A 12,941-nucleotide genomic window follows, 5' to 3' on the forward strand; every position below is an offset into this window, starting at 1 on the left:
GGCTCCATTTGCACAAGCATTGCAGTTTGCTAGGTACACACATGCTGTTCTGGGGGATCTCCACAACAAGCCATAAGTCCAGATCTTCAGGAAAGGTTTTATGTTCCCTTGATACATGTCACCTCCGAGACCCAACTGCATTTGTAAAAGGGCAAATTTAAGCATGCTAGAGATACGCGGCACCATAGGGACACGGGTAGCACTGTAGTCTAAACCACTGAGCCTCTTGGGCTTGCCGATGGGAAGGTTGGCGGTTTGTAGCCCCGCGATGGGGTGAGCTCCTGTTGCTCTGTCCCAGCTCCTGCCAACTGAGCAGTTCGAAAGCATGCCAGCACAAGTAGATAAATAGGTACCGCTGCGGCGGGAAGGTAAATGACATTTCTGTGCACTCTGGCTTCCGTCACGGTGTTTCGTTGTGCCAGAAGCAGTTTAGTCATGCTGGCCAAAGCTGTCTGTGGACAAAGGCCGGCTCCCTCAGCCTGAAAGCGAGATGAGCGCATAGTTGAATTCGACTGTATGTGTGGTTTTGGCTGGTCTGGAAGCTGGAAAGAGAGAGCCCTGACTCCCTCAGCTGAAGCAGAGCAGAGACTGTGGTGTCTTTGTGACATATGGTTTATTTACACATATATTCAGCCTGAGCCTGTGATGGAGGGGTTCAGAGCACCTTCCTTGCTCACCTAATGCCCAGCTTAATCTACTTCCTAACCCACTAATCTCTAAACTTAGCTCTCTTTATCTGCAGAGGGAGGGAGGGAGAACCCCCTTCATTTGCATATCAAACGGTTTCTTTGATCCTGTGTTGTGCTAACGGATGATTACCTCAAAGGAAATTAGCCTGACTCAATTAACACTTAACTCACGTTGATTCTCTAGGATTATCGTTGTCTAATACACACCTTAGGAAGTTTGCCTGGCTTAATTAACTTTTAACACATGCTAATTAAAGGATTAGAAGCCTCTAGAACACAGCTCAAATATACACATGGATCTATCTTAAATACACACGAGTCGGGCTATTTTAGATACATGGGTCTATCTTAAATACACACAAATCTGGCTATTTCCCAGTTTAAATACTGCAAGGCTTTTTTAATTCTAACACTATTGGTTCAGGGACTTTAGGGTGTCTTACACCCATTGACTTATAACAGTACCATTCCTAATTGTCACTAGGGCTACAGCCCCAAACCCACTTAACCCCAGAGAAAGCGCACTGAACTCCATACATCCAGTTTCTGAGTAAACACATATAGCAGGTGTGGAGAACTTCAGGCCCAGGGGCCAAACGTCCAGCCCAGGAGGTTTTGCACCTCCTGAGCCATGCTTCTCACTGGCCCTGCTCTGCACCTGTCTTGTGTGCTTATGCCTGGCTGGAATGTGCCCTTGAACTGTGCAAATAAATGCCTTTTGCTTGCCTGGGTGGAGGATGAAGAGATGCATGTGCAGAAATTTCTCCCTTTGGCATAACTGGAATGTACCAAGGTAAGAGACACATCTATTGCTCTTGGGCTGAAAAAGGTCGCTCGCCTTTGATGATGTAGGATTGATCTGTTAGTAGACCACTTTTACTATTTCCAGACCCCTCAGTTCCGCTTCTGAAATGCAGTTTACTAGAATATTAGCATTTTAAAACAGTCTTTATATTTTTAAAATTAGACTACTAGTCACACAGGGACGTGGGTGGCGCTGTGGGTTAAACCACAGAGCCTAGGACTTGCCGATCAAAAGGTTGGTGGTTCGAATCCCTGCGATGGGGTGAGCTCCCGTTGCTCGGTCCCTGCTCCTGCCAACCTAGCAGTTCAAAAGCACGTCAAAGTGCAAGTAGATAAATAGGTACCTCTCCGGCGGGAAGGTAAACGGCGTTTCCGTGCACTGCTCTGGTTCGCAAGAAGCGGCTTAGTCATGCTGGCCACATGACCCGGAAGCTGTACGCCGGCTCCCTCGGCCAATAAAGTGAGATGAGCGCCGCAACCCCAGAGTCAGCCACGACTGGACCTAATGGTCAGGGGTCCCTTTACCTTTACCTTTACTGGTCACACAGCCTGGCAATGGCTGCTGGATAAACTCTCCCTTCTCAAAAAAACCTTGCTGTAATAGGGTATCAGAAAAATAGTGGATAATATGCTCAACTTCTCCATGGTCCCAGTGCAGAGCTGTAAGTTAAATAGAATATTGTAGTTATCTTCCAGCTAAAATGGTAGAGGATAACTGAAATCAAAGATGGATAAACACATTTCTCAGGATTCATTTGCTAATGTCAAACAGTTGTCAAATACACTAGCCTGCGGGATAGCTCAATTGAGCATGAGACTCGTAATCTCAGGGCTGTGGGTTCGAGCCCCACGTTGGGCAAAAAAGATTCCTGAATTGCTGGGGGTTGGGCTAGATGACCCTCACGGTCCCTTCCAACTCTACAACTCTGTGATTCTATATCAAGGGACATTTAGCCAGAAAAGACATGTCACGTTTACTCTCAGCCTATTTTACTGGCTATTCACACATTAATAGGGACTACGGCTCCCATTATCCCTAGCTAGCAGGAACACTGGTCAGGGATGATGGGAGTTTTCATTTTATTACTTTTTAAATTGAATTTATATACAGCCCTATACCCGCTGGTCTCAGGGCAGTTCACAGGATATAATCAGAATAAGAAATCCCAAAATACATAATCAAAATACAAACAACAACCTAATAACCCACCCACCCCCAACAAAAGTTGGGGACCCAAGTTTGAGAAACTGTAGCTGCAAGTGGGCTCAGAAGAGCGAGGGAAAGCTGGTGCTAACTCAGCCACAAATCTAATTTAGGGAGGGGTGCATTACTGTAGACCAGGCATCTCCAAACTCGTCCCTCCAGCTGTTTTGGGACTACAGTTCCCATCATCCCTGGCCACTGGTCCCGTTAGCTAGGGGTGATAGGAGTTGTAGTCCCAAAACAATTGGAGGCCCGAGTTTGGGGGTGCCTGGTGTAGACAGTACAGCACACCCTTCACATGATTTAGTGCAGTGCAGGCATTATACAGTGGTACCTCGGGTTACAGATGCTTCAGGTTACAGACTCTGCTAACCCTCAGGTTAAGAGCTTTGCTTCAGGATGAGAACAGAAATCGTGCTCCGGCGGCACGGCAGCAGCAGGAGGCCCCATTAGCTAAAGTGGTGCTTCAGGTTAAGAACAGTTTCAGGTTAAGAACGATCTTACATGGACCTTAGATTTTTTTGAAACACTGGCTAACTCTGTGCATTTTGAGCTTCTGTGAAAGAGGCTTCAGCTAGAATGAGGTACAGACAGTACATGGTCCATACATGATGCAACTCTGAGCTAAGGTCAGTGCAAGGAATGCAAAATAAATTAGGTGATATTCAACTAAGCCGCATTCAGAGTAGACCCATTGAAGTCATGGGACTTAAGTTACTTTCTCATGCTACTTTATGACTAATATTGGATATCACCCATTTATTCTAGAGCAGTTGTTGTGCCTCATGGATACAAAAAACAAACAAACCCTATGGCATTTAATAAGTTTAATGCAAACATGAACCCATCCTTATAGTTTGTAGAAGAAACAGGGGTGAGGGGGAAAGAGAGAGAGACAGACTTCCTAATCCAGTATGCTTTCATTCTGGCTTGGACTATAGACAAACAAAATACAATTCTGACATCTAGTGTCTTATGTGGCTCATAGCAATTATGAGATCAGTCCACTTTTCTTTCTATTTGTAAGGAAGTCTCTCGGTTTGGTTCATAGATACATACTCATCACTTTCAGTGTCTTGCATGTGTGTAAAGACTGTCACAGATCTAATACCACAGATCTAATACAACATCTCAAACTTTGGTGGAGTAAGTTAACACATTGGGCTGCAAGCCATCAGGTTTAGACAGCTCCAGTCATGTCTGCATATGCACAGATCGTCCCTTTAACCCATAATAAAAACTAGCTTATTCAATAATTTTCTTTTTACAAAGCTCCAGAATTCTTAACTTGCACCAATGTACCAATTATTCTAATAGGGCAAGATTTTTATGTTAGGATAAATGTTGCAATAAAGTTTAATCTCCCAGAATGAAGTACTTAAACCCCTAAAGGATACTATTCTTAACTCGCTATTAGGTTAAACAGCTTCTGATTTACAGGCAAGAAAATTACACCCCGCTCTAATCTATTGCCCAAAATAACTGCTTTGGTTTTTGGCAGGGATGAGATTTGCATCCAGCCCTAGCCTCTCTTTTCATTGCTGTCAGCTCCAAGAGTATATGAGAAAGCGATAATGAGAAAAGTGATCATGGACAGGTGCGATGTGCTTCTTCTAGCTGACCTAGCCACTGTGATCCACGCGACAGTCACCTCCAAGCTTGATTATTGTAACTCATTCTACGTGGGGCTGCCCTTGAGACTGACCCAGAAACTCCAGTGGGTGCAGAATGCAAGACTCCTTAAGGGGTCCTTGCCGTGGGACCACATTCACCCGGTGCTATACCAGCTGCACTGGCTCCCAGTGGAGTAGAGGATCCGGTTTAAGGTGCTGGTAAGCCCTATATGGCCCAGGACCCTCGTATCTACAGGACCGCCTCTCCTGGTTTGTCCCACGGAGGACCTTACGGTCTTCAAATAAAAACATCTTGGAGATCCCAGGCCACACGGAGGTTAGGCTGGCCTCGACCAGAGCCAGGGCTTTTTCAGCCGTGGCCCCGATCTGGTGGAACACTCTGTCACAAGAGACTAGGGCCCTGCGGGACTTGACATCTTTCCACAGGGCCTGCAAGACGGAGCTGTTCCACCAGGCCTTTGGCCAAGGCACAGTCTGACCCCCTCTCTCCTTCTGTAATCCTCATAGAACTCTAGCCCAATGGTTGCCATTAATTTGATTCTGAATTGATTTTAGAATGTATTTTAATTAATTAACTGTGTGATTTTATGTACACTGTGCTATTTTTACTTGTTGTTAGCTGCTCTGAGCTCGGATTTGGCCGGGGAGGGTGGGATATAAATAAAAATTTATTACAATTATTACTATTCTACCTGTCCAGGAGGGCTTCCAACCTTTGTGTTAGGGTCATGAGGATCATTGAGTCAAGCAGGAATCAAACTCACAACTCTGAGATGTTTGTCTCATGCTGTACCGACTGAGATATGAATGCTGGAAGCCAGACAGATTGAAGCCCCAGCATCTATTTTTCTAAGAACTGACCCCTAGGTTCTCTTGTTAAATATACTAAACTTGGTTAGGAAATTGATATGCCATGGGGTTAATGTCAGAAGCAGAGCAGTTTGCCAAATACGAACAAGCATACCACTCTAGTCCACAGTACCTGTGCCACCACTAGGTACACAGCTGAAAGTCTGTGGGCTGCATCCAACTAAGTGATGCTGAAGAGAAAACCCATTGGAATGAATGGACCTAAGTTAGTTAGGTGTGTTAATTCCAGTGGGTCTCCTCTGAGCAGGACTACTGTTGCATGCAACCCTATGTCTCTTTGAGTTCTTCTCTTAGTTCCCTGGGTGTGCAGTTGCTGCCAAACATGTGTATCCTGAATTGGGAGCATCCCTTCTGACAAGTTGTAACTGTCTGGGGATGCACACATAGAATAATAGAGTTGAAAGGGCCCCTTGGATCATCTAGTCCCAACTCCTTGCAATGCAGCTGTCTATTACAGGGATCGAACCTGCAACCTTGGTGCTATTAGCACCACACTCCAACCAACTGAGCTATCCAGCTGGGGTAAACACAGCATGCTCTTTGGCAGGGGTCAGCAACCTTTTCCAGCCGTGGGCTAGTCCACTGTCCCTCAGACCATGTGGTGGGCCGGACTGTATTTTTTTTTTTGGGGGGGGGGAAATGAATGAATTTCTATTCGCCACAAATAACCCAGAGATGCATTTTAAATAAAAGCACACATTCTACTCATGTAAAAACACCAGGCAGGCCCCACAAATAACCCAGAGATGCATTTTAAATAAAATGACACATTCTACTTGCTGATTCCCAGCCGTCCGTGGGCCGGATTGAGAAGGCGATTGGGCCGCATCCGGCCCACGGCCTTAGTTTGCCTACCCCTGCTCTTTGGCAATGACTAGATGCTTCAGTCTTTCTCCAAGTAAATTATCTCAGTCAAGCTGTTGGGGAAGGTGGAGGGGCTCATGTCGTTATGGTGACTTCAGCTCTAGAAGCGATACAGCCAAATCACAGGGTAGACACATGCACCAGTGGAGGAATGTTCAGGAGCAGTTACACCCCGCTGAAGAGCTTAGCAGAGCATTTCCTCCATATTTGCTGCCATTCATAGTGTCAACACGAGGTGGCAGTGGGCCTGTATCTGGATGGAGGCAGCAGCTTACTGCCTTGCAAGAGTAAGATGCCTAGCAAAGATATTTATTGTACACAAGCCTGTTTAATCAATATTATAAGCTACTTAATTTGTTAAATAAATATTATAAGCTACATAATTGGAAAAAATCTCTTAACCCCTGTACATATAACAGTAATATAATTATAATTTATATTCAGATGCAATTAGTAGAATTTTTTAAAAACTGTATATGACAAATCATGTCAGTAGTAGTAGTAGTAATAATAATAATAATAATAATAATAATAATAATAATAATAATAATAATAATAATAATAATACAGTGGTACCTCTGGTTGCATCACCTTGCCAACAAAGGTCCGTATAGTTAAAGCTATGGTTTTCCCAGTAGTGATGTACGGAAGTGAAAGCTGGACCATAAAGAAGGCTGATCGCCGAAGAATTGATGCTTTTGAATTATGGTGCTGGAGGAGACTCTTGAGAGTCGCATGGACTGCAAGAAGATCAAACGTATCCATTCTTAAGGAAATCAGCCCTGAGTGCTCACTGGAAGGACAGATCGTGAAGCTGAGGCTCCAATACTTTGGCCATCTCATGAGAAGAGAAGACTCCCTGGAAAAGACCCTGATGTTGAGATAGATTGAGGGCACAAGGAAAAGGGGACAACAGAGGATGAGATGGTTGGATACTGTTCTCGACTCTACCAGCATGAGTTTGACCAAACTGCGGGAGGCAGTGGAAGACAGGAGTGCCTGGCGTGCTCTGGTCCATGGGGTCACGAAGAGTCAGACATGACTAAACGACAAAACAACAACCACCCCTGGTTGCAAACGGGATCCGTTCCAGAGGCCCGTTCGCAAGATGAAAAGAGCACAACCCGCAGCAGCCCGTCTGCGCACACACGGGTTGCGATTTGCCACTTCTGTGCATGTGCGTGACATCATTTTGAGCATCTGCGCATGCGCGAGTGGCGAAACCCGGAAGTAACCCTTTCTGGTACTTCCGGGTCGCCGTGGAACGTAACCTGAAAGAACGTAACATGAAGCGGACGTAACATGAGGTATGACTGTATTACCAGACATCTAGAACAGTATAATGAAGGTGTCTGCCTAATCTTAACACCACCAGCTACCTCTCTTAAAAGTTGTTTCAAATGGGTTTCATAGGTTGAACACCCTGATCTTACAGCAGAGATGGGGAACCTCTGGCTCTGCAGATGTTGCGGGACTACAACTGGCCACTGGCCATGCTGGCTGGGGCTGCTGGGAGCTGAAGTCCAGCAACATCTGCTCCTCTATCCCTGCCTTAATAGTAAAGGGCCATCTGGTCAATTTGCACCTGGCTATTGGCCACTTGCAACCAAATGAAGATGCCCGGGCACCAGGATGTCGCCTGACATCTCCACCATCTGGAGTTGTGTGCCTGGGGATCCTTGGATCTTGACAGTTTTCACACATTAGAAACACATCCTGTAGAATTCTATCCGTTATGTTTTATCTGCACAATCACAATATAGACAGAAAAAAGACTTTTGAGCCATCTGTCCCTAAAATGTCAACCATGCATTCCATTTTGGCAGCTACAACCCTGGTTTAATGAGCAATATATCTGAGTTATATGTTATCTGTTATATGGTATATCTGAGTTTCTAACATTGTTTCAGAGGTAAAGGTCAAGGACCCCTGGACAGTTAAGTCCAGTCAAAGGGCGACTATGGGGTTGCAGCGCTCATCTTGCTTTCAGGCTGAGGGAGCCAGTGTTTGTCCACAGACAGCTTTCTGGGTCATGTGGCCAGCATAACTTAACCGCTTCTGGCGCAATGGAACACCATGATGGAAACCAGAGTGCATGGAAATGCCGTTTACATTATTGTTTCAGAATAACGTACTAACAAACTAAAACGTGTTTCCTTCTCCCATAAAAAAATCCAAGTGCTGCTGTTTTGGTATACAGTATTTACTTCTTCTGATAGCTAGGCACAGACACAACTGTTAAAGTCATAATTCTTCTCCTATTATATGATGGCAACTTGGTCTTTTTTAAAAAAAACCCAGCTAAATATACGGATTAGAATCTGAAAGCAGTGTTCATTTTCTTCTACCAGGTGGCTACAATTGTGAATATTACCATTTCATGAGGGTTTACATATATATTTGGCCTGCTTCTACTTTGACTTTCTCTGTATGATCTATTTTCTTAAAATTTGCACATTTGCCAATCAGTGGAGCAGCTTTCACCTTTGGAAACTGGTCATCCACTTCAATGCGCTTATATCTGCAAGGGCAGAATTAATAGTATGCTCATCACAGTTGGTTGCTCATCCCCATGTAAAATTCAGTCTGTTATTTTGGACAGGAGAACACTGTTAACTGCTGGAGGAGAAAAATATGAAAGAGATTTGGAATGAAAAGTGCCTCATCCTTTGTCAAAGTAGGAGGACTCCTAAATGATAGGAGTTAAGTGTCGTGTAGATAGTGTCAATATATGCTTTAGTCACCAGTTGGCACTGAACTTACTTGTATCCGGATGGCGCCTGTCGTTTCTGGTTACTTCCTTCCTTCCAAGAGACAATAAAGTTGTTGGCTAGCTTCCTGACTGGTTTAAGTGGTAATGGCTATTGGCTTCAACATCTCTGAGTGCATTGACTTTAGTGAAGTCAGGGAGCATCATGGTCAGTATTAGTTGACCTGAATGCATCACCTGATTGCTTCTGTACACACACCTAATGCAGCATGGATATGAATCTTCACCCAACCATGGAGTTAAGGCCAGTTCACACACCAGCCTGGTTTGCAGATTTTACATGAAGTAGGGGATGGAAGAATGCCTTGGGTTTGCACATTTCTCCCCGTCATCAAGGGGTCATGTAGTATTCAAGGCTGTGTGTATTCCTGGGGTGTGGGACCCCAGTCCTTTATGCCTTACTGTTTGGTACCAGGAGACATCCCCCTTGAGAGCTTCGGCCTGACTAAAATGTGACCTTGAACTCTAATAATGTCATACATCTGATGGGGAGATGTATGGGGCGTTTTGTAGAAATTTCCCAAAGGTTTGCATGGCTGGAATGTAACCTACTGTACAAAGGCAAGAACCACCTCCATTGCTTTGGCCTCATCAGCTACCGGAAGGTTGTCCACAAGGGAATGTGTCCCTCAGCCTTAAAATTTTTTGACTTTCACATAACCTGTCATTAGCAGGGGCAGATGAGTGAATGATAGATGTGAGTTGCGCACATGCATGGATGGATAGATGCAAAGCATGACCTTCGTGTAACAGGTCTACATAAGCCAAAGGCTTTGCTCCCCTACTACTCTAGAGTAAGACTTTGTTTGCATTCCTGGTGCCTGTATGAATCGACCCTCTTTCTCTCCCTTGCTTCGCTAGTTGATTCTGACTCTTCATGATGGCATGAAGCTGATGAAAAGCTTCTCTGATTTTCCAGGTTGTGTAGTATCAAATCAGATCTACTTCCTTTCGACATCTACTGGTCTTGTCCGGCTTCCTGTTTTTCCGCCATGGGCAACCAGATCATCTTGGGAAGCCCACAAGAGCAATAGTCTTCAGGCATGCCTGCTTCTGAGATCATATACAGCTCTCGTGATTAGTAGCTGTTGATAGCATTCAATAATTGGTTGGCTTTGGGTTTTGTTTTGTCCTCTGGAATCTCCTTATAACAAAGGGAAGAAAACTCATTTCCAACTGGGGCTGGGATGGATGGCTTCCTAGCCAAGTTTTATTCCTTGGCCACCAAGATACAGCCTCTGTGTTTAAAACAGCACCAGCTGAATGGCCGATGTGGCTGTTGAGCCTATTAATCCTACTCTGGAGGCTATAACAGCTGGGGATTATTTAAACAAAACAGTTCACATGCATGAAAGAAAAATTAGGGAAGAGACACTCTAGAGTAAACAAAAACTATATCACCCCCCACCCACCAAGCTCCTCTGTGACACAGAAAAAGTGGGTCACAGACAACCCTCCCCCCACTCCCCCCAGACCCTGTCAGAGTGATTTGAACTTCTATTGAAAACATTACAATAGGAAAGTTGGTTCCCATGTTCACTAAGCAAAACTGGATTGTTTCTCGGACAAAAGCACCAGATGATTTTTGCACGTTAATGCAGCAGCGCTGATCTGACTGCAGCGAGCAGGGGTGATCCAAGATGACGGTTTAATAGTTCACTTTGAATTTAATGGCAAGCTGCAGCTTCTGTTTGCTTTCCCTTTTCAGTTTCACACTAAGGTTAACCTTGCGGGATGACTTAATATCCCAAGCACTTGAGCAGAACAATGGGATTTTGCACAATGGGGAGCAAGGTATTGTCCACTTCTGTTACTTTTGCCAAAACTCCACACAAAAAAAAATTCTGCTCACAAAATGTTGCCTTGATTTAAGGGCCTTCTTACTCAACTGCTTCGGGGTGCAATAGTCGCGGGAAAATCTTATACATGCAGTTTATGATATTTATTTAGGCAATTTGTATACCGATCATAGAATCGTAGAACTGGAAGGGACCCCATGGGACATCTGGTCCAGTTCCCTGTAATGCAGGAATCTCAGCTAAAGCATCCATGACAAATGGCCATCCAACCTCTGCTTAAAAACCTCCAAGCGAGGAAGAAGAAGAAGAGTTTGGATTTGATATCCCGCTTTATCACTACCCAAAGGAGTCTCAAAGCAGCTAACATTCTCCTTTCCCTTCCTCCCCCACAACAAACACTCTGTGAGGTGCGTGAGGCTGAGAGACTTCAGAGAAGTGTGACTGGCCCAAGGTCACCCAGCAGCTGCATGTGGAGGAGCGGAGACGCGAACCCGGTTCCCCAGATTACGAGTCTACCGCTCATAACCACTACACCACACTGGCTCTCATAACCTCCCAAGGGAGACCGTTTCACTCAGTTACAATAATCTCCAAGCGGTGTGCAAAAAACTCAATGCAAAGGAATTAAAAAATAAATAAAATCAGTTAAAATTATGCCCCCTAGAATAAAAAAAAAGAAACCTCTTTAGCAGGTGATAGAAGTTCAACAGAGAAGGACTGTCTGATCTCAATGGGAAGGTAGTTCCAAGAAAATGAGGCCTTCAAGGCTGAACACACAAGCTCTGCATCCGATCCATGGAGGACCACTAACAGTGTCTCCCTCTGATCCATCAGTGATCAGCCAGGGATATAAGGAATCAACCCCTTGAGGTACCCTGGACCCAAGTTGTTAAGGGCCTTGCAAATAAATACAATAACCTAGAACTTGGCCTGGTAGTATATTGGCAATAAGTGCAAGTTTTTAAGCACTGGGGTTACGTGCTGGTGATAGTCTGTCCCCATCAATAGTCTAGCTGCGGTGTTTTATAACATATGGAACCTCTGGAGCAGGCTCAAGGGTAGCCTCGCATGGAACACATTGCCATAATCAAGTCTTGAGACAACCAATGCATGATCTCAGTCCATGATCCGCTAGCTGTGTGCACTGACTGCCATGCAAAGGATCCAGCTCTTGATATTCCACTGGATTTGTAACTGGCTGACTGACCAAACCCAAAGGGTGCTCATCAATGGTTCCTCTTCATCCTGGAGAAGAGTGACTAGTGGGGTGCCACAGGGTTTTGTCTTGGGCCCGGTCTTATTCAACAACTTTATCAACGACTTGGATGATGGACTCAAAGGCATCCTGATCAAATTTGCAGATGACACCAAACTGGGAGGGGTGGCTAACACCCCAGAGGACAGGATCACACTTCAAAACGACCTTGACAGATTAGAGAACTGGGCCAAAACAAACAAGATGAATTTTAACAGGGAGAAATGTAAAGTATTGCACTTGGGCAAAAAAAATGAGAGGCACAAATACAAGATGGGTGACACCTGGCTTGAGAGCAGTACATGGGAAAAGGATCTAGGAGTCTTGGTTGACCACAAACTTGACATGAGCCAACAGTGTAACGCGGCAGCTAAAAAAGCCAATGCAATTCTGGGCTGCATCAATAGGAGTATAGCATCTAGATCAAGGGAAGTAATAGTGCCACTGTATTCTGCTCTGGTCAGACCTCACCTGGAGTACTGTGTCCAGTTCTGGGCACCACAATTCAAGAAGGACACTGACAAACTGGAACGTGTCCAGAGGAGGGCAACCAAAATGGTCAAAGGCCTGGAAACGATGCCTTATGAGGAACGGCTAAGGGAGCTGGGCATGTTTAGCCTGGAGAAGAGGAGGTTAAGGGGTGATATGATAGCCATGTTCAAATATATAAAAGGATATCACATAGAGGAGGGAGAAAGGTTGTTTTCTGCTGCTCCAGAGAAGTGGACACGGAGCAATGGATCCAAACTACAAGAAAGAAGATTCCACCTAAACATTAGGAAGAACTTCCTGACAGTAAGAGCTGTTTGACAGTGGAATTTGCTGCCAAGGAGTGTGGTGGAGTCTCCTACTTTGGAGGTCTTTAAGCAGAGGCTTGACAACCATATGTCAGGAGTGCTCTGATGGTGTTTCCTGCTTGGCAGGGGGTTGGACTCGATGGCCCTTGTGGTCTCTTCCAACTCTATGATTCTATGATTCCAACTGTTGACACTGGTGATGCTATGCAAAGAAATTGGCTTGTGGAAGATTTTCACGGGCTTCCCCCACAGCTC

General features: G+C 45.0%; 1 long non-coding RNA gene across 1 annotated transcript in view; it reads right to left on the minus strand.

Annotated features, from left to right (window-relative positions):
* The window catches only part of LOC308594036, a 294,206-nt gene extending 287,236 nt beyond the window's left edge, over window positions 1-6,970 (minus strand). Inside the window, exon 1 of the long non-coding RNA XR_014011253.1 lies at window positions 6,823-6,970. This is a non-coding gene — a long non-coding RNA (uncharacterized lncRNA). The remainder of the gene's footprint in view (window positions 1-6,822) is intronic.
* Window positions 6,971-12,941: the final 5,971 nt, after the last annotated feature.

Source organism: Podarcis bocagei (genome assembly GCF_964188305.1).
Source record: "Podarcis bocagei genome assembly, chromosome: 8".
Classification (NCBI taxonomy): domain Eukaryota; kingdom Metazoa; phylum Chordata; class Lepidosauria; order Squamata; family Lacertidae; genus Podarcis; species Podarcis bocagei.